The following is a 24,643-nucleotide window of genomic DNA, read 5'->3' on the forward strand; positions in this document are numbered from 1 at the left end:
AGTTATCTACTGCTGTGTAACAAACATCCCCAGGGCGTAGTGGCTTAAAACAATGATTTTATTTAGCTCATGATTCTGTGTGTCAGTGATTTGAGCTGGAGTCTGTGAGGTTGTCCCTCTGGGCTGAGCTGAGCTTGGCTGTGCTAGGCTTGGGGTCACTCACTTGTCTGGGCACCCATCCACGTGTCTCTCATCCTCCAGCAGGCTAGCTTGGACTTGGTGGCAGCGGATTCCCAGCCCAAGAGCAGAAACTGCAAAATCTCTTCAGGTCTAGGCACAGAGCTCTAATGTTGCTTCTGCCAAAGCCAGATTCAAGGGGTGAGGAAGAGGCTCTACCTCTTCATGGAAGGAGCTTCGAAGAGCTGTGGCCGTGTTTGCACACCCTGTATCATTTTGGTAACTACATTCATTCCATTATGTGAAAAAATTTCTGACCCCTGAAGCCAGAGAGCTTTGGCTACAACGTGGATATAGACACAGAGCCCTTAATAGAGATCAAATCCTACCTCTCTCTGTACCCTGAACCCTAAAAAACCTAAAAACCTTCTCTTTTTAAGCTGTTCCTTAAAACACTAGTGCTTAGGAAATCTATTGGAGGCAGAAGCAGTCAAGGGTAGCCTAGGGATAGGGTTAGGCTTAGGGTATGGCTTAGGCTACGGGATTGTTCTTATTCAAAAATTCAGATATCACCTTTAAATTAAGGAGTGGCTTATACTCTATATGAAGACATTTAAGTTACAATTGCTATTAGCTCTAAATCCATCTTGCCTATAACCAGAGAAATTTATTTCTACTATCTTGAGAACAAGAGTCTCCATTTTTCTGTTCATGAAAAGTTTTAGTGATTTTTTTTAAAATTGAAACTTCCAGGAGAATATTCCACAGGCACAAAGTTTATGACCTTTAAATAGTGGCAACTATGTTGTTTTTTCTTACAAGAGGGGTGCCTGGATTCACGTTTGATAAACATTTTCCCTCTCGGCTCCGCTCTCTGTGCTCCCACCCCTTCTCCAATTTTCTACCACCACAAAGGTCAGATGAGCGTCAGTGGCTCCCATGAGAAAGGAAAGCTGAACACTTCTCATCTCTTGCAGCAGGAAGACATAGGCAAACACATGGTGGTTTCTGGTGGGGTTGATGTATGGGGCACACACCCACACACGGCTGTGTGGACTTGTTGTTCCCACAAAGTGAGTCTTTCATGGTGGGAAGGGAATATTAATTTATTTGATTGGATGCTTGTCAGCATTGTTCTGTGGGAAAAATGCCAAAATGGCACCAGAAAACAGGCTTGACAAAGCATCAGCTGAAAATCACTCCTTTATCCACGTCTTCACTCTTACTTCCTGTTGCCCTTGGGCCTACATCCACCCATTTCATTCATTTATTCATTCATTCACCACTCATCCAGTATCTTCCCTGTGCTGGGGATACACAGACAAAGAACCCAGGGTTCCACCTTAAGGAGCTCACACTTAGGGGCTGGCAGTAGGGGGAGAAAAACAAACAAAGGGCCAGCGCCCCACGTCCTGGTAGAGGGACGCTCAGGGAGCCCGGGCAGCTCAGCGGACAGACGGGCCACCCGCTCAGCTTCGGACAGGGGAGGCTGCCAGGGTGAGTTGACACTGCCATTGGGTCTGGAAGGATGAGTAGCCCTCACCAGGAAAAGAACCAGCAGAGGCAAATGTTCAGAAGAGGGGAGAGGGTGGCAGTTCCGACCCCTCCAGCCGTGGGGCGGGTGTGTAGCACACAGGCACACAAAAACACCATAATTATTTGTTCAGTTGTGTCTCTTGCCCACTGGACTGTAAACTTTAGGGCACAGATGGCATTCCCTTCCTCTGTGGCAGCCCCAGCACCTCACAATGGGCTTGATGCTGGTGGGGCCACTCAGTGAATGGAGAGTGAGTCAAACAAAGGCCATCACACGGCTGACCCCGCAGTGGGCTTCATCTTGTCCTGGCCCAGAGGGGACTTGGAGTCCTTTCTCCTTTCGTGGAGCCTGGGACTTGGGATTCTGATCTCTGAGTGCTTGCTGCGTGCCTCAGAACCCCAAGATTCTTCTCTCTGTACCAAGTTATAGAAACAACAGTGAAAAATGCAATATTTTAAACCTGACTCCGAAATGCCAATGACATCTCCGAAAGTGGGAGGTGCTTCTCCTTTCTGGTCTATAAATTAATGTCAAAGGAAGACATATGGGTAGAACGTCACATCCTTTGAAAAAAAATAAATTATTTGATCAAAGAAGATTGTTTGGTAAACTTGCCCAGAGTTCAATTAATTGGTTTGGGAGCAGATAGAATGTCCCTGAGATGTTCTGCTGCTAGATTAGTATTGGTCAAGATGTTTTGTTTTGTTTTGTTTTGTTTTTAAATTAATTAATTAATTTATTTTTGGCTGTGTTGGGTCTTTGTTGCTGCGTGTGGGCTTTCTCTAGTTGCGGCGAGCGGGGGTTACTCTTCGCTGTGGTGCGCGGGCTTCTCATTGTGATGGCTTCTCTTGTTGTGGAGCACAGGCTCTAGGCACTCGGGCTTCAGTAGTTGTGGCACGCGGGCTCAGTAGTTGTGACTCGCGGGCTCTAGAACTCAGGCTCAGTAGTTGTGGCGCACGGGCTTAGCTGCTCCACGGCATGTGGGATCTTCCCGGACCAGGGCTCGAACCCGTGTCCCCTGCATTGATAGGTGGATTCTTAACCACTGTGCCACCAGGGAAGTCCCTGTTCAACATGCTTGAAGTTCAGAGGAGAGCGGATTCTCAGAGGAGAAGCCCATTTGAATAATTGGCATCACATGGGTTCCCAAACACTGTTTCCCAACATGAAACCCTCCTGGAAAGATGAAAGAGACACTTCCCTATAACTGAGCTGGCTTTGCTGCCAATGGAAACTTTTAAGAACAGGTGGCTTAGACTTCCCTGGTGGCGCAGTGGTTAAGAATCCGCCTGCCAATGCAGGGGACACGGGTTCGAGCCCTGGTCCAGGAAGATCCCACATGCCGTGGAGCAACTAAGCCTGTGCACCACAACTACTCAGCCCACGTGCTGCAACTACTAAAGCCCGTGTGCTCTAAGGCCTGTGCTCCGCAACAAGAGAAGCCACCGCTCGCCGCAACTAGAGAAAGCCCATGTGCAGCATTGAAGACCCAATGCAGCCAAAAATAATAAATAAATATAAATAAATAAATAAACCTTCTAAAAAAAAAAAAAAGAACAGGTGGCTTATGACTTTCCCTTGAAAACTGAGTGTTTGAAGAGCACTGGCAAGTGGGAAGAGAAACAGGTTCGGAGGGGGAGGCCTTCTCCAAAGTCTAGACCACAGCAGCGTTTCTTGGCACTGCTGACTTTTGGGGCCAGACCATTCTTTCTCATCCGGGCTGCTCTGTGCATTGTGAGACATGTGACAGCATCCCTGGCCTCTACCCACAAGGTGCCAGGAGTACATACCCCTTCCTTGTCGTGACAACCAAAAATGTCTCTGGACACGGCTGAATGTCCCCTAGGAGGCCAGAATCACCCCCAGCTGAGAACCACTGGGCTAGACCAATAAAATCTATCCTTTGGCTCTGAACAGAATTAGGTACCTGGAGCTTCAATCCATAAACTTCCTTTGTCAGGGAATGTTTCCCCCTCTAGCTGGTGGCTTTCCTCTTCCTAGCCTGTAGAGTGAAGATGGAGATTTAAATTACAATTCTCAATGACTGATTTGTAGTATTGCAGGCTAGTCCGGAGTTGTGTCTCCTCCTTCCTGTGACATTAGCAAGCCATTTCATCTCTCAGAGCCTCAGTTTCCCCACCTGTGAAGTACAGAGGATGCCTATTTCATTGGTATGGTGGAGATTCCATTAGCTGACGTAGGCGGTGCCCAGCACACAGCAGGAATTAATACTTGGTAGCTAATCTTGCTGTGTGTACACTTCTCTCTTTAGCCAGGAGAGGATGGGACCATTCCCAGGCCAGAGGATCCAACCTGCTACTAAGCGCTTTGCTGTTGGCTTAACTCGTTCACAGCCTGTCTCACACCTTTAGAAAGAGCCAGGAGACCATTCTCCCCGTGACAGGTGCACAGGGCTCAGGGAAAGAGCAGGGCTTTGAGATCAGTCAGGCCACACTCAACCTCTGGCCCCACCATTGCCCAGCTGGGTCCAGGGCTGGGTCACTCAGCATCCTCACACTTGCCTCTCCTCCCCTGAGAAAATGGGGTTAAGAGTCCCCTCTTCACAAGTCTTGGAAGGGACGAAGTGGGCGACACATGTAACAGTTCCCAACACACAGCAGGTTCCGGGACATTGTAAATGATCACGTCTGGGTCAGTCAGAGTGACAAGCCCAAGCCCCAGAAGGCAAGGACCAGAGCAAGCACAGCCCTTGACTCAGGGGGAGTCGAGCAGGCGGCGCTTTGCTGGGATGTGCGGGAACAGCTTCCCCTCAGATGCGGCTTCTGCGCAGCGTTAAACTAGGCACGAGCAGCTCGGTGTAAGTCGGCTAGCTGAGCACCTCGGTTTCTAGAACCATGAAATGTCAGCTCTGAAGGGACAGTTAATGATCATCTCCGTCAGCGGTTCCAGACTCTTGGTTTTCTTTCAGCAAGAAAACGTTCTTCCAAACCAAGCCATTTGTTCCCCAGAGACTACAAAACTAGCAAAGACTGTGGCAAAGAGCTAGGGGCAGGTGGGGAGCAGTGTCGGATGCAATCCTCTGGGGTCTCCCCAGGGGGCCTTCGGGCTCAGAGACACACAAGTCCGGAAGCATTTACTTCACAGTCTAGCTCTGGCATCCAGTTTGCTTCTCCGTTCTCTTACTCCGAGAACCTTGGTTCTTAACAGCATAGACATTTATCCTGCTATATACATTCACATATGTAATCATTTCAGAGTCACAATATCCACATTAGCACCACGAGGACAGCCACTGAACGCAGTTTTGGTGGGTTCTTAGGAGGCTTGGTGTCGCTAAGCTGTAACATCTAAGCACTGTCAATGGAAATAGTCTTCTCTGGGCATTTCTGTCTTCACATTGATATGCAAACATTTATTTAAGCAGTGGTTTTTTTTGTTTATGGATTGCTTTGCAGTTCTTTTTCACTTTTGTTTTTTTTTAAGTTACATGAAATAGATGCACACTTCCAAAATTAGCACCGTGAAGCAAGGCACATTCAGAGAGGTCCAGCTTCCACGCCTGTGTCCCCCCACTAGCCCTGCTCTCCCTCCTCCCATGGGCAACCGTTTAAAAATGAATGTTTGGCTATTATGTGTAGAATGGATAAACACCAAGGTCCTATTGTATAGCACAGGGAACTATATTCAGTCTCTTGTGATAAACCATAACGGAAAAGAATATGAAAAAGAATACATATGTATAACGGAGTCAATCTGCTGTACAGCAGAAATTAATACAACATTGTAAATCGACTATACTTCAATAAAATAAAAAAAAGAAAGAAAAAATAATGAATGGTTTACTCTAGCATTGTTTCTTTGTGAAAAATGAGCAAATATATCTTTTGAGTCCATATATATGCTGAATATGTATATATATATATCATGTATATATAAGCATATTATTGAATATATACATATATAATACAATATATACATGTAATACATATAGAATTTTTACTGCCTATGCACCATGCTTCTTTCTCTCAATATACCTTGGAGATGTCTTCCGTAACAGAATACGGAGATTTTTTTCTTATTCCTAAAATCAGCACCTACACCCTTTTCATTCTGACAGGTAAGGACACTGGCCCAGAGAATCTCGTCTGTCCTCCGTGCCCAGGATGTGTGGGGTCTGAGAGGCCACAGGACGAGCCCAGGCCTCTTTCTACTAATCACACACTAGTCCAGGGCCCCCTGAGACAAGACGTCTTTCCAAGGCTGCGGGCCGGGGTCATGTCTGCTCAGCTCTGTCCCCTGCCCCCAGGCAGAGGGTCAGAGCACCCCGGGGACCTTATCCAGACCACAGTCCAGGGCACCCAGCCCCAGGCCCCAGAATGGGGGCTAGAAAAGGCTTAGGCAACCCCAAAGTCCAACAGTTCCCTGCACAGACGAGCAGCCCGAGGCTGGAAGAGGCCCCAGGCTCCCCACACAGGCACCGATCACGTCTCAGGCTCTGCAGGATGCAAGGGCTCTTCCCAGAGGGACCGCAGACCATGGGAGTGGAGTCCAGGAGACCTGGCTAGAATCTCGGCTCTGCCCTCCCATGCTGTGTGGCCTTGGGCGAGCCGCCTAACAGCACTGAGCCCCCGTGCCCTCATCTGTCAAACGGGGATCCCACGCTGCAGATTTCATTGCTGGTTGAGCCAGGTGTGTAAGAATTGGAGATGAGAGTTTCCCGCACACGATGGGCGTGCTGTAAACTGCAGCCACGGTGTCTTCTGCCGTGGCCCATTTAGGATGTAGCCACACAAAGGAGGAACACCAGCCAACCGAAAGCCAGTGTAGTGGGTAGGGTGGGTGTGGGGGCGGGTCTGGGAGCAGCGGTCACATCCCCGCCCTGCTTCCCCCTCCCTGACCGGGGCCGCCTCTGCTCAGGGCTGGGACCTCACCCTGATCAGCCCCGGGAGTGAACTGAGAGCCTGCGGTAGAGGAGGCGACAGAAAGGTGACAGAAGCTGCGGGGAGCTGCCTGGGTCTGAGAGACCACGACAAGGCCCTGCCAAGGCCCCGGCTGCCCTTCTGTGGCCATTTCTCCCGGAGCAGTCCCAGAAGTGCCGGAGCCCCGAGGCCCTGTCCTCTTGGTGGGTAATTCCCGGTGGCCCTCCAGGCTCCCAAGGGGCTTCCTGCCAGACTTTCTATTCTTATGGTCACTTTGGCCTCTCAGTAATCCTGGGGAACAGGCATGGGGCTTTGCAGACGGGAAAACCAAGGCTCAGAGGCCACCGAGATCAGAGAGTTGGTGGGAAATGCAGGAAGGGAAGCTTGACCTTCCCTCTCCAGGGACAGTGTGTTCCCCTCTTTGGTAACACATTCGGGTAGCCCCCAGGCCTCCCTGAGTCTCAGCTTCTCTTATCTATAAAATTAGATGATCTCAGAAGTCCCTTCCAACACTCAACTCCTCAAATTCCAAGAATCAAGGAACATGGATTTCCTTCCTCTCCCCCATCTGTGTCAACCCCTCCTTGGGGGTCTGTCCCTGCAGAGAACCATAGGACGACTCTGAGGGCCCATATTTGGTGAGAGGGCAGCCCCCGCGGCAGGGTCTGAGGGTGTTCGTCCCTCCCCAGCTCTCAGTCACCTGCCCAGGAAGGCCGGCACGCGGGAGAGACGACAGAGCACCTCAGCCCCTCCTGATTGCCGGGTGCTTCCCGCCTCCTGCTTCCCACTCAGACCCTTGCCAGGGGGCTGCTCCCTGCGCTTTGGATGTGGAGTGAGGGATTTCACCTCTGTGTTCCATTATGTCACAGACTTTATCTTTCTCTCTTTCTTCATAGAACAGGGAATTTTGTGGGAAATGATTTTTTAAAATTTACTTTATTGAAGTAAAGTTGATTTACCATATTGTGTTAATTTCTACAATACAGCAAAGTGATTCAGTTATACATATATATATATATATATATATACATTCTTTTTCATATTCTTTTCCATTATGGTTTATCCCAGGATATTGAATGTCGTTCCCTGTGCTATACAATAGGGCCTTGTTGTTGTGAGAAATGATATCTCGAAGGTAAAATTAAGATCCTAACATTTGGCCTCGTAGATTCCTTGTGGGGAACCAATGAAGTAAAATGGAGACAACACATTCACCAAGGAGCTGGCCCAGACCAGGGCATGGCCGGTCCTCGCAGGACCACGGACCTCTCCGTGGGCACTTAGCCGAGCGCTGACCCGTGAGGTGCTCGCCACACTCTGGGGGAGGGGGTCCCAGTTTTCCGGATAAGGAAACACCCAGAGAGATTCAAATCCTCTTGAAGTCACAGAGAGTGAGTGGCAAAGCTGAGATCTGAAAAAAGGGACTAGAAATCGTTGGCCCTTCACCGTCTGTCACCCAAAGGCAGCAGCTTGGGTAGGCTGGACCCCAGTGCCCGCTTCAGTGGTCTGCGCTCCTGGGACCCCATCTTCAGGCTTGCCTTCCTCTCCATCAGCCAGCACCGCCTCCCCAGAGGAGACCCCTCCCCAGACCACAGAACCCTGGAGTGAGCAAGGCAGATACACCTCTTTTCTTCTGGGTGCCCATTCATTTCATGTTATAATTTTCAAGTCTAAATGTATTTTTTAAACATGCCAGATAGTTGTGAAATTATATGACTCTTCAGCCTATCCTGCATCCTCCCATTTTTCTGTGTATCTAGTACACAAAAAAGAATAATAAAAATCACTTTTTGTCAGTATCAGGTGCTTTACATGAATTGACGAAGGGGCCCAGGTGTTATAGCGTTGACCCCAAATCTCACCCCTAATGGGGGCAACGCTAGACTCAATCCAGGTCTCCTGGGACCCCAAGCTCGTGGTTACCCGACTCTGACTCTGCTTCCCCCAGTAGAAGACCCTCCTAAAGGCCTGGGTTTGTCTCCCTGCCCCCTCACCCCAGGCTCCCCAGCCTGGGACTTAATTACACGCGTGGAAAGGCTTCAAGCAGAGATGAAAGGGATCAGCACTATGGAATTTTCCACACGTGGGCCTCTCGTCTGAAAGCTCTATCTATCTATTTATCATCTATTAATTTTTTTTTAAAGAAGGTAATTGACTCTCCCAACACAGCTCAGAGGCAGGTGGAGACGGTCTTTCCTTTTTTTCTTACGAAGAAAGGAGCCTAGAGATGTGGGCTGGGTGGCTTTCTTGGGGGATGGGTGTTTGAACATGAACTATGATGCAGGGTGGCAAGAGCTCATTTTTCCTTCAAACAACCTGGTCCCGGCCTATGCCTCAGTTTCCCCTGTGATTACCTCTCAAATCTGCCAAGGGGAGTTATCGATAGAATGTCACCCAGGCCCTCCTCAGAGCTCAAGCGTGAAGAGCAGTGGCTAAGGTCAGGAGGGGGTTCTAGAGTTCGTCCTGGAGTTCTTGCCTCGTGTGTCAAACTGGGGTGATAACATTCACCTCATGGGGTGGTCATGGGATTCCAGGAGATAACTCATGGACAGTCCCTAACCCAGGGCCTGGCACACTTATTAGAGACACATTATTATTTGCTGAAATCTGTAATTATCATGCTGCATTGATTATTGGTAGGGAGAAAACGTTATAATTTTTTTAAATTATATAAATTATCTTCTAGACCTTTTTCCCCCCACTTTCTATGACTATATCTGCCTTTGTTCCTGCTTGTATAGAAGCTAAGTTTTTGCCTTTTCCTGCAAAATTATCTTTTATAGCCTACTGGATTATGATAATAATACTTTGTACTTTCACAGAGCCTTTTATCTGGGAATCTCAAAGCACTTCATAAACTTTAATTAATTCTTGCAACAAGCTCCGTGAGGTAGGTAAGTATTATTATCCCCATTTTATAGATAAGGAGAGCGAGACATGGAGAAGTTAAGTAATTTGCCAAAGGCCCCAAAGCAGGTAGTAGCTAAGTCTGAACAAGACCGCAAAACGCCTATCTCAGGCCTCGCTTGGCCCACTGGGGCTGCCCTGCTGGTCTCCCTGGGCCCCAGGGCATGATTGATGGGGAGGCCTCGATCAATTGCAGTAACCATGTTAAATACATGTTGGATGGTTTACAGGTGTTATGGGGAAATATGTAGGCTGACTCATATGCTTTGCCCCTGGGTACTGGCCTATCTTCAGGTGAGCTGAGCAAAACCTGCAAACCCACTTCTCAGATCAGGATGCTCTTGCTACAAAACTCCCATTTCCCCCAGATCTGGACTTAAGCAAGCATCTGCTCTGTGCCAGGCACTGTGCTAGCGGCTTTTTTTTTGCCTGTGCCCTCTCCTCTAAATTTATTCTTATGGCAAAACTATGAGTGACTACTGTTATCCCCATTGTACAGATGAGGACAGTTGAGGCTCAGAAAATGAAGTGGCATATCCAAGGTGACAAAGTAGAACTGGAATTACAAACAAGTTCTGGCTCAAAGATGGGTGATCTTGTCACGCACCAGCTGACACCTGGTGTCCGGTTGTGTGGCAGGAAGGGTTATTGACCCTACAATGAATTTCCAAGGGGCAATGGTAGGTGATCAAGCTAATAAATAGCTTCTGTTCTTGGATGCACGAATTAATAAGGAACTCTCCTGGCAAGGTCTGATTGTATGCAAGATTTCAGAAAGGAGCCTGGTTCCTCCAGAGACCCTTTTCAAAGGGTGTGGGGCAGAAAGCTCCCATTGTCTGCCCACCCCACCCTATCTCTCCTTACTCAATGGCCTCTCACCACGGGCAGCAAAACTCCTTCCCGCAGGCTTGAGACCTGGGAGAGACTCAGGAAGCTTCACTTTCTTTCCTCCATAGTGACTATTGAAGTCAGACAAGCCTGGATTTGAATTCCGGTTCTGTACTCACTCATGGTTAATCTCAGGCAAGTCTCAACCTCTCTGAGCCTCAGTTTCCTCATCTGTAGAGGCATTGTTGCAAGGATTCAATGAGGTAACAAATACCATGGCTCGCAGCACAGGGTCTGGCATACGGTAAGTGCTTAGTAAATGTCAATGTTCTACATTCTTCTTGCCTGATCATTGCCCACATCCTATCTGGCTGACTCAGACCAGTTCTGACCAATTCTTTTCTTTGTTGCCTTTGCCAACATCCTGGCTTGGACCCTCAAGGCCCTGTCGTACCTCACCCAGGTCATTGCAACACCAAGAGTGGTCACAAGAGCTGCTCTCCGCAGTCCTACGTGACAGCCCGCTGGGGCCACCCAGCTCTGCCTCTCACCAGTCCTCGATGTCACCCTTGTCTCTTTTGAACCCCTCCTCGCTAAAGTGACGTGTTGGACTTAAGGGGCTTCAGGCCCTCAGCCTTCCAGCCCTGGTGCCCCAGGATTCCACTCTGCCCTGACCACTTTAGAACTGCAACCTCAGCCTCAGGAAATGAGGCGGCCCCTCCCCGGGGCCACTACGTGAGGGGTGGTCATAGGGACTGAAGGATCAGGCTTCTCTCAAGTAGGGCAAATCTGAGAGAAAAGAACGAGTTTTCTATTGGATTATAGCTTTAAAAAATAAGAATTGTGGGACTTCCCTGGTGGTGCAGTGGTTGAGAATCCGCCTGCCAATGCAGGGGACACGGGTTCGAGCCCTGGTCCGGGAAGATCCCACATGCCGCGGAGCAACTAAGCCCGTGTGCCACAACTACTGAGCCCACGTGCCACAACTACTGAGCCCGTGTGCCACAACTACTGAAGCCGGTGCACCTAGAGCCCATGCTCCGCAACAAGAGGAGCCACCGCAGTGAGAAGCCCGCACACCACAACAAAGAGTAGCCCCTGCTCGCCGCAACTAGAGAAAGCCCACGCGCAGCAACGAAGCCCCAGCGCGGCCAAAAATAAATAAATAAATAAATTTATATTAAGAAAAAAAAGAATGGTTACACAACAGCATTTAAGCTTTAAACAAGTTCTAAAATATCAGCCCCTACCTTTCTCTCTCTTTTCCCTGTGGGCTTCCCTTTGCTCTTTTCTGCTCCTCAGGCCATACCTCCTTTCTGGCTCAACTGGTGAATCTTAGTTTATCGTGAGAATCCCTTCCCCAGACACACTCAAGGTCTTGGTCAGCTTGGTATTAAAGGTTCCTCTTGGACCTGCCTTTTCTCTGCTCCAGCCACAAGCAGGCTGGGTGGCCTGGCCTGCCTTCCCCCACGGGGAGCACAGCCCGCCTAACCCCACAGAAGCCGGCAAGGCCAGGGGACCGTGAGCCTGTGAGGTGCCTCAAGGAAGTGGAGGGCCGGTGGGTGGGAGATGAGGGTCTGGCAGCAGAAGCAGGGAGCCCTTGAGGAGAGGGGGGTCCTGGGACCCAGCCGGCCCCCGTTCTGGGCCAGCATTGCCAGAGGCGCCCTAAGAATGGTCCTCAAGAGGGCCACTGAGGCAGGGACGTCGGAGCCTCAGGCAGCCGGGCCACCGGGCCTCTTAGACCAGGCGTCCCGGGCCACGGCCTGCAGGACAGACCCTGAGGCCCCTTTCCTCCCCCTGACTAGACGGTGAGCACGACAAGGTCAGGGACTAGGAGGGCATGTCCTGTGCACCCAACCTTGCCCAGGGATGGCCTGTCCAGCGACAGAAGCATGGAGGTTCCAGATGACCAGCCCTCAGAGGGAAAGGACAACACAGCTACCGTGCTGGCCCCAGGCAGCCTCTGACACGCGATGCCCGCAGCCTAGGAGATCTGGGGCTGGCCGCCTACCTGGCCCCCCAGCATGCCCACAGCCACCTGGGGTCTTTGGCTCCCTGATGGGTCTGCTGTCTCCTCGGCCTCCCTACCTGGGTTGGCCTGAGACAGTCCCTCAAGCCTTGACCAGTGGGGGATATCTGGGCCTGCAAAGGCAATGACCTGGCCATGGCCAACCCCACCCAAGTCCGGCCCCCTGGGGGCCCTGTCCTCTCCTGTTCTCTGAGCTGTCTGCCTTTCTTACTTAAAGAGTAGCAGAATTAAACAAATGTTTGCTAAGTTCATGTGCCTAGACAGCCTCAAGAACTCCCACACTCGGGTCATGTAATCCTCCCACTAAAGGAAAGTAGATTTCTTCACTGCAATGGGTCCTTCTAGAAGTTTCTGGGCTATCACAAAGAATGCAACTATAAAAGAACAAGGATGGTGTGTGTGCATGCACGTACATGTGTGTGTGTGTGTACATGTGCACCTGTGGGCAGCCCCTGGGTCCAATGGGAAGTACTGAATTCAAACCAGAGTACAAAAATGACCCGAGACACCAAAGCTCAGCCAGCTGCGGGGCCCCTGCTCTCCAACAAAGGGAGTGAGCAGAGACATGGGCTCATCCTTGATCTGGCTTAGAAGTGCAGACCCCCCCCCCAAGCAATGCTGTTTTCTCTCATTTTTAAAAATCACATTTATTATTTATGGTCATAAAAGCCAAAACTTGCTTATTATAGAAAATTTGGAAAATACAGAGAAAAACTAAGGTCATCTGAAATCCCACTATCTCTGGGAGAAGTCATACCTCCTGAGCTCTCAGGGGGTGGCAGACACACGGTCCCGTGAGCGGGCACCCAGCTGGGCTGTGGGGCCGGCACGCGCGGAGGTTCAGTGAAGGGCTTCGGTCAGACCGTCAGGGGTGGCCGTCCAGCCTGGACTCCAACCCCACCAAAACGATCTACATTTTAGGCTTTTTCTTCCGACGTAAACTACTTCCCTCCTCCGCTTTCAACAAAACTGGGCCCAAATTGCATTCATCTGGAGTCTGCTTTCTGTGTTTAAACCCTGTATTGTAAACATCTTCCCTGGTTGTGAAGCATTCTTTTGAGAACGCCATTTCGGTCCCTGTGTAAGTTCCCAGCCTATGAAAACCTACCCACGATTTATTTAATTGTCCCGTTTATTAGCCTTCAGGGGCAGCCACGTAAGTGACAGAGGACGCTGCCCCTCTTGAAAAACTGACCCCGCAGGCCACCCCTTCACGGGGCCCCCAAGCCGGGGCTGCGATGGGCAGGGAGGGGTGACTGGCCAGGGGTCCAGGGCTCCCCTACTCCTTTTTGTCAAAGAGGGTTCTCCTCGTTGAGACTGCCAGCTTGCTTGGTGACTCTGAGGTTTCCTTTAGGGACATGAAAAAGCTCTGGGAGTAGATGGGGGTGCTGGTCACACTGCCCTGTGAATGGACTGAATGCTGCTGAATTGTCCACTTCAAAACGGGAAATGTTATGTGGATTTTACCACAATTTTTTACAAAAACTGTCTAACTGGACCCATCACTTTGTGGCAGGACCAGGTTTGTTTCCCTGGGGGCCTCATTCTAACCAGGGGCAGAACAGGAGGAAGGTTTAGACCGTCACAGAAAGTTGCATGCCGCAACTAAAGATCTCACATGCCGCAGTGAAGATCCCGTGTACCGCCAGTAAGACCTGACGCAGCCAAAATAAATAAATAAATATTTTTTAAAAAATAGTAATAATAGGGAAATGGGGTGGGTGGAGGAGTGGGAATAGGAAAACTGTATGTTTTCTGCTCGATTTTTCTATAATGCAAGAACTGCTCTGAAAAAATAAAGTCTATTAATTAAAAAAAAAATGATACCACACAGACCCTGGCCAACCAGATGTAAAAAGAGTCCCACAGGCCCCCTGAGGGACGGGCAGCAGCTCTTTCTTTGCTGAATCATGCAGGGAGGCTGGGAGGGAGGAAGGGTCCCAAGGTGGGAGCGGGGGGCAGCAGTCACAGGGCTCAGGGCTGAGGAATTATTTCAATATGTAAATAACGGGTGTGGCCCTAGCATCTGAATATCAACTCTGACTAGTACTAAGATTATCCTTGTTATTTTATATAAGTTAAAGGCAAAAATGAAGCAAGCAAAGATGTGACAGCCCTGTAAGCTAGATATTGTTACCCCGTTTTACACATGAAAAAACCGAGGCCCAGAGAAGTTGTGATTGTTCAACAGAGAACGGTCCAGATCTTGGGATCTGAACCCAAGATTTTCTACCTCAAAACCCAGCTCTTCTCAGAGGAGAGAGGGCTCTTCAGGCTGACGCTGCTGGCGATTAGCTAACCAGTCACTTGTTTACTTCTTGGTGAAGGTGGGTCACAAAGCTGGCATTTGCAAAGAGCCCAAAGGACGGCTCTGCTTGTGCACAAGAGGAGAGCTTCTGCCCGACTTGGCTGCTTGCTCACCGGGCAAATCTTTTCCTTCCCTTCGCTTCACTTTAAATCTGGAGAAAGTCAGCATTGTGAAGAAGCTGAGAGCTCACTGGGTCAGTCATACCACCCTCCCATTTTATAGATGGGAAAAGTGAGGTTCAGAACAGGGAAACGACTTGGCTAAAGAAACAACCAGAACGTGGCAGGGCCAGGGCTAGAAACCAGGCCTTCGTATACCCAGCACGCTGCCTGCTCTCTTGGCAGGGTGCAGGTCAGGGCATAGTCATTCTCACTCCCCAGGTCCCAGTGCACACGTGCAATTAAGCCACAAGGAGCCGTTTCCCCCTGCAGTCAGCGGGCACGGCCACAAGGCCGCTCTGTGAGCTGCACTCAGTGATGTCACTGGGAGTTGTCCACGTGTGACTTCACGGAGGTGCGACGGTGCAGCACCCGCCTCCCCTGTGTCCCACATCTGCAGCTCAGCGTCTTCCGGATCCTTCATTCACTTTTGTGAAGTGTGTGCTTCACAAAAGTAATGCTTAGCTGTGAGTCCACTTTGTGTAATAAGGGGTTTGGTTTTATGACAGGAAGAATTTCCTTTGTCCAACAGCAGGAAAAAGTGGTTTTAAAGTTAAAATTATGTCACGGGGCGGCTCTCAGACTCTGGCAATGTATGACACCTCGCAGGGGTGCTTTCTTCCAAGGGGAGGTCAGAGCTGAGGGGGCACAGCCTGTGGCTTAAGGAGCCATTCCCACTTGCTTCTGAAGCGCTGAGTTAACAGACTTTCTGTTGCAGGCCAGAGTCCTGCCTCAAGGGCACAGCTCTTGAAGGGCCAGGTTGAAAGGGGAAAATGGTTCCAGCGAATTCAGATGGTCTTCAAGATGCAAATGCTGGGACTTCCCTGGTGGTCCAGTGGTTAAGACTCTGCACTTCCAGTGCAGTGGGCATGGGTTCGATCCCTGGTTGGGGAACTATGATCCCCCATGCTGCGCTGCGCGGACAAAAAAAATGCAAATGCTGTTGGGTGTGTCACTATTTGTATGTCTAATATCAACGTTTATAGCTTTGGCCTAGAACTGCAGCATCTAACATGGCAACCACCAGCCAGGCATGGCTAATTTAAACGAATTAAAATTAAGTACAATTACAAATTCGGTTTCTCGGTCACTCTAGCCACATTTCAAGTGTCCAGAAGCCATATTAGTAGCTGCCATTCTGGACAGCAAAAGTAGAGAACACTCCAGGGGTGCAGAATTGGATGGCATTGGCCTAGAAAGTGAGGACCACTGGCAGGAGTGGGTGAAAAGAGTATTTAGTACAGATCCAGGGACCTCCCAGAAAGGCCTGAGCCGCAGAGCACGTGAGCGAGTCTGCAAGTCTAGATGTAGTGAGAAAATCTAGACCTGGGGACAGTGCACATCATTCTACAGGGAGGAATATGCTGGCTGCACCATGGTGTCAAATCGGTTCTGCCCAGAACAAGTTCCAGAATGAACCCCACTTAGTGGGGGACTCGCTGGAGACACAAAGGAACCATAGGCAGTCTCTTGTTTTTCACTTTGCATGTATTTTTAGTCCTGGATATCCAATCGTGAATATCCAATGATTATAAATCGAATCATATTCTTCCAGAAAAATGTTCCTACTTATTCCAAGGGCATGTTTGTTTTCAAGGAACCAAAGTGACCTAGATTAAGGAAAAGGAGATTTCTTCTAAGGAGTTGGGAAATCTCATGACACCTGAGGAAGGCAGCTCTCCCCTGGCAGGGCTGGAAGTGGCCCCTCGCAGGTCCTGGGTGGCCACCCCACCTGCCCCTCTGCATTCCCTTTTCCTGCTCCCTCGGCCACAGGCCACAGGGTCATTCTCCTCTGTGCACGTGCCTTATGTGATTCCGTCAGCTGCCTGCTCTCAGCTGATCCTGGCTGACCGACCCCCAAGCATTTTGGCTCCAGGGTGGCAGCACTCACATCAGCAGTCCAGGCCAAGCATATCTGGCCCGCTGGAATTAGGCCCTGCAGGTCCGGGTCAGGTATCTCTCCGATGTCCGACCGCTTGAGCCTGAGGGTACATTTATTCCAAGACTGTGGAAGGCACATGTGCCCTAGGACAGGTGGAGACAGAGGAAAGAATGGCTGCCTCTCTGGTACAAATTGGTGTGAGATCAATCGGAACAGCCTCAATAGTGTGGTCAGAAAAGAGAAAACGAAACCATGAAAATCTCTATGGTCATTTACAATGATCAGATTCGACTGGAAATTCAAGAATGTGAACCTAAATTTTCAGTGTCCAAGTGTCTAGAACACAGCCTGCTCAATGAATATTTGTACAAAGAATGAATGAACGGCCTCATTGAACTATAAGAGATCCACAGAGTACTGGAATTTTATTTCATATATTTGATTTTTTAAAAATTAATATATTTATGGCTGCATTGGGTCTTCGTTGCTGTGCGCAGGCTTTCTCTAGTTACAGCGAGCGGGGGCTACTCTTCATTGCGGTGCACGGGCTTCTCATTGCAGTGCCTTCTCTTGTTATGGAACACGGGCTCTAGGTGCACAGGCTTCAGTAGTTGTAGCTCAGGGTCTCAGTAGTTGTGGCACATGGGCTCAGTAGTTGTGGCTCGTGGGCTCTAGAGCGCAGGCTCAGTAGTTGTGGCACACGGGCTTAGTTGTTCCACAGCATGTGGGATCTTCCTGGACCGGGGCTCGAACCCGTGTCCCCTGCATTGGCAGGCAGATTTTTAACCACTGCACCACCAGGGAAATCCCCAAATATTTGATTTTTTTTTTAAAAGGAAAAAAAAAATCCTTTTGTGCCTAAATAGACACAAAGTTTTTAACATCTTTCTTTCAGCAGACATTTACTGAAAATTTACCCTGCACAGCACACTGGGAACCCTTGGCAATGAAACAGACACAGAACCGGCTCTCAGAGCTCCATCTCTGAGCTCTGTCTCATGGCGAAGACACAAGTTAAGTAAGTTTGTATGTACACGTATTCTAAAGATGATGAAGGAAAACTGAACTTACACTTCCTGACTCTCTTGATAAATTTCACTGTAGCAAAAACAAGTATCCAAAATCATTCCAAAGTATTGGAGGTGGCAATGAAAAATGTTATTTTGAAGACAAAGCTGGTGTTTCTCCCATGAGACAGCATTTTAAATATGCCTTAAATCAACAAAGAAATTTGCTTGCCAATTAAAAGTTAGATAATACAGGACAGCATAAAAAAAGAGAGTAAAAATTTTGTCCATTCATATACATTTACAGTATATAAAGTCCCACTGTTTTGTTTGGGGTGATGAACAAGTTCTGGAAATGGATAATAGTGATGGCTGTATAACCTCATGAATGCACTTAATGCCACTGTATTGTATACTTAAGAAATGGTTAGGGACTTCCCTGGTGGCAGCAGTGGTTAAGAATCCACCTGCCAATGCAGGAGACACAGGTTCGAGCCCTGGTCCGGGAAGATCCCACATGCCGCGGAGCAAAGCCTGTGTGCCACAACTACTGAGCCTGCGCTCTAGAGCCCACGAGCCACAACTACTGAGCCCATGCGCTGCAACTATTGAAGCCCGCGCGCCCTAGAGCCCGTGCTCTGCAACAAGAGAAGCCACCGCAATGAGAAGCCCGCGCACCGCAATGAAGAGTAGCCCCTGCTCCCCGTAGCTAGAGAAAGCCCGCACGCAGCAACAAAGACCCAACACAGCCATAAATAAATAAATAAATAAATCTATTAAAAAAAAAAAAAAGAAATGGTTACAATGCTAGATTTTAGGATCTGTATATTTTACCACAATAAAAATGAAAGAAAAAACTCTCACCAAAAAAACAAAAACAAAAACAAAAACAAAAAACTCTCACCAGACACACAATTTTATAAATGTTTTCTTTTTACAATATAGCACAACATTTCTCCATATCATTAGAAAACATTCATAAATATGATTTTACAGATTGAATACTATTTCATCCTATGGCCGCAGCATAGTTTTATTACCATTCCATTCATGCTGGATATTTGGAGTGTTTTCCAATTTGGGTTATTATAAATGAAGTTTTTGTGAATACCCTTGGGCATAAAATTTCATATGCTTTTTAGAGTCTATCCTTAGGATACAGTCCTAACAGTGGGATTCCCAGATTAAAGGAAATGGCATTCTTAAGGCTTTTGATACTTATTGCCAGATTGCATTCAGTAAATGCTGTACCGATTTACACTTCTCTTACTTATGAGAAAGTCACTGTCCCAAGTCCACAGCCTAAACAAATACATTTTTGAAAATTCTTGGTGACCCGTGGTTTCTCCCCTTCCTCCTGCTGGGTGTCTTGCTTCACAGCTCTCAAAGTGCTGCTTTGGGCTGAAAGCTCAGTAACTGCTCTCAAGCCACCAGCTCGGACCCTCGGAAAGAACGTTGGCAGCAGGGCGCCCAGGACTGCAGAGGAGGGCGTGCGGCACGGCCCAAGTTTCAGGCAGGTGGCGCGTTCTGGAGAGAAACTGCGAGAGAGGAGGTGAGTGCAGAGGAGGCCGTGCGAAGGTTGGAAGACAAGAGGCGATGGTCACCTAGCGGGAAGGGACGATGACGCCTCAGCCATACCAGGACACTAGAACAACAGCACAGACCAGGGCTAACCGCACCAGGCAAGCCAGGATTGACACCCGACTTCAGTACCATCTGGAACCACAGGTCTCCCCTACAGTCAGCACCGAGAGGCTGTATGGAATGGGACCCCAAACATCTGACACGAGGGCCTCACTGGAGACGGTGGGGTTCGGTCTCCACATGGGTGCAGTGAAGGGAAAACATGGTCCCACCATCCAAGGACCGTGCAGCCTACTGGGGTCACAAGACAGCCCACGGCAGAAGGCTAGTTCTCCGCCTTGTCTAGAAAGCAGAGACCAGACAAATCAGATGTGGCCAAGAGATTCCGGAGAGGCCAAAAGCAAAGCGATCCGTAGGAATCCAGGGACTGGGGCTTCCCTGATTTGGGATGAGACAAATTCAATCAGCAAGCATCAAAGGGTCAGCTATTCCAGGAGAGGAAACTGGCCCAGGTAGATGCAGAGGCAGATGTGAAAACTGACAGTGGTTGTGTCCCTTCCAAACGTCCGGGCCTGAGCTGGGCACGTAGCAGTTCACCCAATACACCTGCAACCGACAACAGGCCCGCAAAACTCTACGTCCAACGACCCGACAGAATAATCGCTAGACGCCCAGAGGCACAGAGATGGAAGGACTTCCCCGTGAGCCCAAGGCTCACTCTGACCAGAGCAGCATTTGTGCTGACCAGGTGCTGTGGTTTGAGGGCGGGAGAGTGGAGCCCAGGTGCAGGCAGTGAGGACCTGCATGGCCTGTAGATAATTTTTAAAACTGACTAAAAGCTGCTCTGCATATTATTATCACCATGCCCATGAATTTTAAACAATGTCACTGATAAAATACTCCTCCCTGAAAAAAATTCCTTTGTTCAAAACAATTGCTGTGGTTATGACTGAGTTTTAATAACATAGATGTGAACTTCACGTTTTCATTACCTGCCCTTTCATGAGCTTTGTATTCTGCACCTAAATTAATTCTGATAACTCCCAGTTCCACGGCTGGGCCTGATTCCCACACACTGGACCACCTGTGTTCATTCTGAGTCTTGCTCATGGGGGACGATGCTTTGGTGGCCTGACCAACTGGCCCCGGTCAGCTGGGATTTTCTGACTTCAGCCCTGGTCATCCCAAACACTTGGATATCACAGAGGCTGTGAAGGCAAAAAACAGAGCTTGAATTATTGCAATTCTGTCATTCCACTTGCAGTTTTGGTGTTGAAAAAACCATATTTTTGGCCACGCCTTGCGGCTTTCAGGATCTTACTTCCCCGACCAGGGAATGAACCTGGGCCCTCGCAGTGTAAGCACAGAGTCCTAACCACTGGACCGCCAGGGAACTCTCATGGTGCTGAAAATTTAAACAGCGAAAGTGCTAACTGCAAGACATCATCTATTCGTTCAGTAGGTACAAATTTTAGTTTGTACGTGAAATGTTTAACTTAATTTGAATAATGTCTTTAGAACTGAAGTCTCCTCTTTTAAACCCAAAGAACAAATCAAGAAAATAATGATTCCTGCTGGTTTTTTACATAAGTTACCGCAGAAGACAATCTTGTACCAAGGAGGGGGTATGAAAGCTTTTCTGTTTCGGGGTCAAGTCCAGTAGGTACAACATTGGTGCTGTGTATAAATTATCTCATTTAATCCCCATGGCAACCTTATGAGGTGGCTTCTTTATTTTCCCCTTTTAGAGATGAGGAAACTGAGACTCAGGGAAATGAACTAACTTGCCAGGGAGGGCTGGGGTTCAGACCCAGGCTCTCTGTCCCCAGAGCCTGCTCTCTTGACTACTCTACTGGGACATATTTAACCCGAACGCTGGGCTCTTCCAGAGACCAATTCTTGCTGGGGTGTGGAGGCCTGGCTACGAATTTTTTGGTGAGAATATTACAGCTGCTTCTTTCAGTTTCACGTGGCTGCATAACAAACACTCCAAACTTTAGTGGGTAAAACATTCATCTATTAGGTGCACAGATTGCGTGTGTCAGGGACGGTGATGCCGGGTTTATCTCTGCTCTGTGACATCTGGGGCCTCAGCTGGGAGGATTTGGTGGCCGAGAGACTGCCCGGCTTGGGGCTGGGCGTTATCTGTTGGTGTCCTAGCTCACACGCCTCAGTTGCTGCTGGCTATCAGCTGCAGCTCAGCTCGCCGGGGGCAGAGCACCTGCACAGGGGCTCTCCACGTGGCCTGCAGTTTCTCCCCGCCTGGTGGCCTCAGGGTAGCCTCACTCTTACAAGGTGACAATTCCGAAGCTGAGTATCCCAGTTAGCAAGGCAGAAGCTGCATCGCCTTTGTCACATTCTCTAGGTTTAAACAAGTCACAGGCCTGCCCCGATTCCACTTCGCTTCTCGATGGGGTTGGCAGCTGTCTTTGCAAGCTCCAATTCGCCTCTCTTCTCATTTCTTGCCCAGCTGCTCCTGAATCTTCTAGCTCCATCAGTGCTCAGCTGGGCCCTCCCTGGGACTTGCAGCCTCCTCCAGCTCCTGGTCTATCACAGATCTGTCAGGCGGTCCCAACCCAGAAAGCATTTTGGTGTGGGGCTCTAGGAGAAGCAGCAGATAAGAGGAGACCTTCGATGTATATGGTATCTGCTGAGTTTTGAAGGCATTTACCAATCACCAGGCAGTAGCTACCTCCCTGGACTGTTGGTGAAAACGTTTATTCAGACTCTGAAATTCCAGACCCTTACATTTTTTAAAGTAGCCCCTCTCTAACTGATTCACTGAATACTTTTTGAACAATTTTGTCTCATCCCAATACCCACCGTTTCCCTCCCTCCGGGAAGGCCGTGTCTTCTTTGCTCCTCTGCCCTCCCGAGCTCTGGCACGAGAAAAGAGGGCAGAATGGAGACCAGGGACTGTGTCAGGAGGGCAGGAGGGCTGTGGGAGGCACGGCTGTCAGGGGAGTGTCCCAGCAGGGCAAGGCCATCATAGGAACACAGGTGGGGCAGTCTGCCAAGGAAGGGAGAGAAGGTTCTTCCAGGGAGGGGAGTAAGCAGGTCCCAGGGGTTTCCCTTGCCGGAGACAGAGTGATGGAGACAGTTTCCTGAGGCACTGGACCCTCCCTCAATGTTCAAGAAGAAGCAAGGGAAGACAGGAATTTCTGTTTGGACTGTCTTGAAACACAACACCCCACGGGGGCCGAGCTCTGGGGATCACAGCCTTGTAAGCTTTATGTTAACTCGTCTTGAGCTTTGACGATGAGCCCCTGCACACACACACAATCTCTATTCTTCACAGCAAGCTTGGGAGTCCTGGAGAAATCTGAGGTTCTCCCCAAGTGGCTTATCCTACACTCTTGTCCCCTGCTTTCTTCTGGCAGTGGAACCTTCATTTTGACAGATAGTGGATTTGTTTGTTAGGGCTGATGTAACAAAGTGCCACAGACTCGGGGGCTTAGACAACAGAAATGTGTTCTCGCACAGCTCTGGAGGCTGGAAGTCCAAGATCTCTGGAGGCTGGAAGTCCAAGATCAAGGTGTCAGCAGAGTTCATTCCTTCTGAGGGCTGTGAGGGAGAATCTCTTCCAGGCCTCTCCCCCAGCTTCCAGGGGTTTTCTGGCAATCTTTGGTGCTTCCTGGCATGTAAAAGCATCACCTTGATCTCTGTCTTTATCTTCCCCTGGCCTTCTCCCTGTGTCTTCATACCATCTTCCCCCTGTGCTCATCTGTCTCTGTGTCTAAATTTCCCCTTTTTACAAGGACACCAGACATGTTGGATTAGGGCCCATCTTAATGATCTCCTTTAACTTGATTACATCTGCAAAAACCCTGTCTCCGAATAAGATCCCATTCTGAGGTACTGGGGCTTAGGATTTTAATGTATGAATTTGTGGGGCGGCCGGGGGCACAATTTAAGCCCTAACAGACGGCATCTTCCAAGGAGCCATGCTCTTCACGGGAGGCCCAAGCCCACATCCAGCGCTGGGGAGTGAATCCTAATCAGCTTATGTCAACCACAGAGGCCCTACTCTCCTTTCCAGGGACGAAGAAGGCAAGAGGATATGGTATGTTCTACCCAATGAGACAGGAAGGGAAGTCTGCTGAGGGAAATCATCTCTTAGATAAAGAGAGACATAGAGGAAGAGATGCCCTTTCCTTTGTCCTATCTGTACCTGATGCCTAGAACTGGGGCCATCTTGGAACCACAAGGGGAGTTGGGCTCACATTCTGGGCCTGGAAATGACAAAAATGGAAAGGCCTGGGTCTCTGGTGTTGTTCTTGAGGTTCTGAGTGGATGATACTGGAGCCTCCCTTCCTTGAGACTTCTTGTCATAGGAGATGATTAATTTTCCCTGTTGCTTAAGCCAGCGTGTAACGTAACAGTGTGCTTACCAGACTCTTCTTGGGAAGTGTCCTCCGAGTGGGCAGGAAGACACTGACAAGCCTTTGGAAAGGGAGCTGTGCCCGTCGCTGGCTTGTTGGATCTCAGACCCGTTCCCCACGCCACCGGGGCCTGCTCTGTCTCTTGGGAGGAGTGGAGACGGGGGCTGACCCCTGGAAATCACGCTTGCCGGCTCTCTGGCCAATAGGTTCCAAGTGGGAGGCCCTGGCAGGAGCCTGAGGAAGGCAGAAGTGGACCTTTTCCCTCCCACCTCTCTGCTTCGGGCAGCGTCCACAGCACTGGCTGCTTCCCCTCGGTTCCAGCCCATCTGGTCAGCACCTCTCCCTGTGGTTCAGGTCCTCACTGGACAGCCCCCAGGTCCTCTGCAGGTGGGCCTCGCTCCCGTTTACGCCCAGCCCTATGGGTGGTGGTGCTTCCTGCAGCGGTTAGATATTCTGTTATCTCTGTAGCTGGTTCCCATCCTAGTTAAATTCCCTTTGCTGAACTGCCTTGCCTGCTCTGGCCTGAGCGATACAGGGCACGACCTGCCAAAGGGGAAGGCTCTGTACCTGTGTATGGCGGCCTCCCCGCCTTCTAAGATCACCAGGTCCTGTTGTCAGCAAGGATTTGGTGGGACTGATGGGAAATGCAGGTTGAGGCCAGAGCTGAGTTGTCTGCTCAATGAAGGAAAAGACCCTGGGGGTCGGATGCTGTTCCCAGAACGACCCCACCCACAGACCCCGGTCCTCTCCCCAAAGGAGGCTGGGCCTGTGGAGGGCTGCCTGTCTGTGTGCCCCGGTCTTGTTCTTGCCCTGCGTGCCGCGGGCCCCTCGCCGACTCACCCCAGCCCTGGACAAGCCTTTCCAAGCCCAGAGCCCTCCTCCAGCTCCTCCCAATACTCAGAGCAGAGCTCACACCTTTGCCCTTGGGCCCCACTGTGGTACCGTGTGACCACTGTACCAGGGACCAGGACACCGGAGCACAAGCCCGGGGACCAGCGTCCCCTCTGGACTGTGAGCCCTTGAG

The sequence above is a fragment of the Balaenoptera ricei genome, chromosome 13, assembly GCF_028023285.1.
Source record: "Balaenoptera ricei isolate mBalRic1 chromosome 13, mBalRic1.hap2, whole genome shotgun sequence".
Classification (NCBI taxonomy): domain Eukaryota; kingdom Metazoa; phylum Chordata; class Mammalia; order Artiodactyla; family Balaenopteridae; genus Balaenoptera; species Balaenoptera ricei.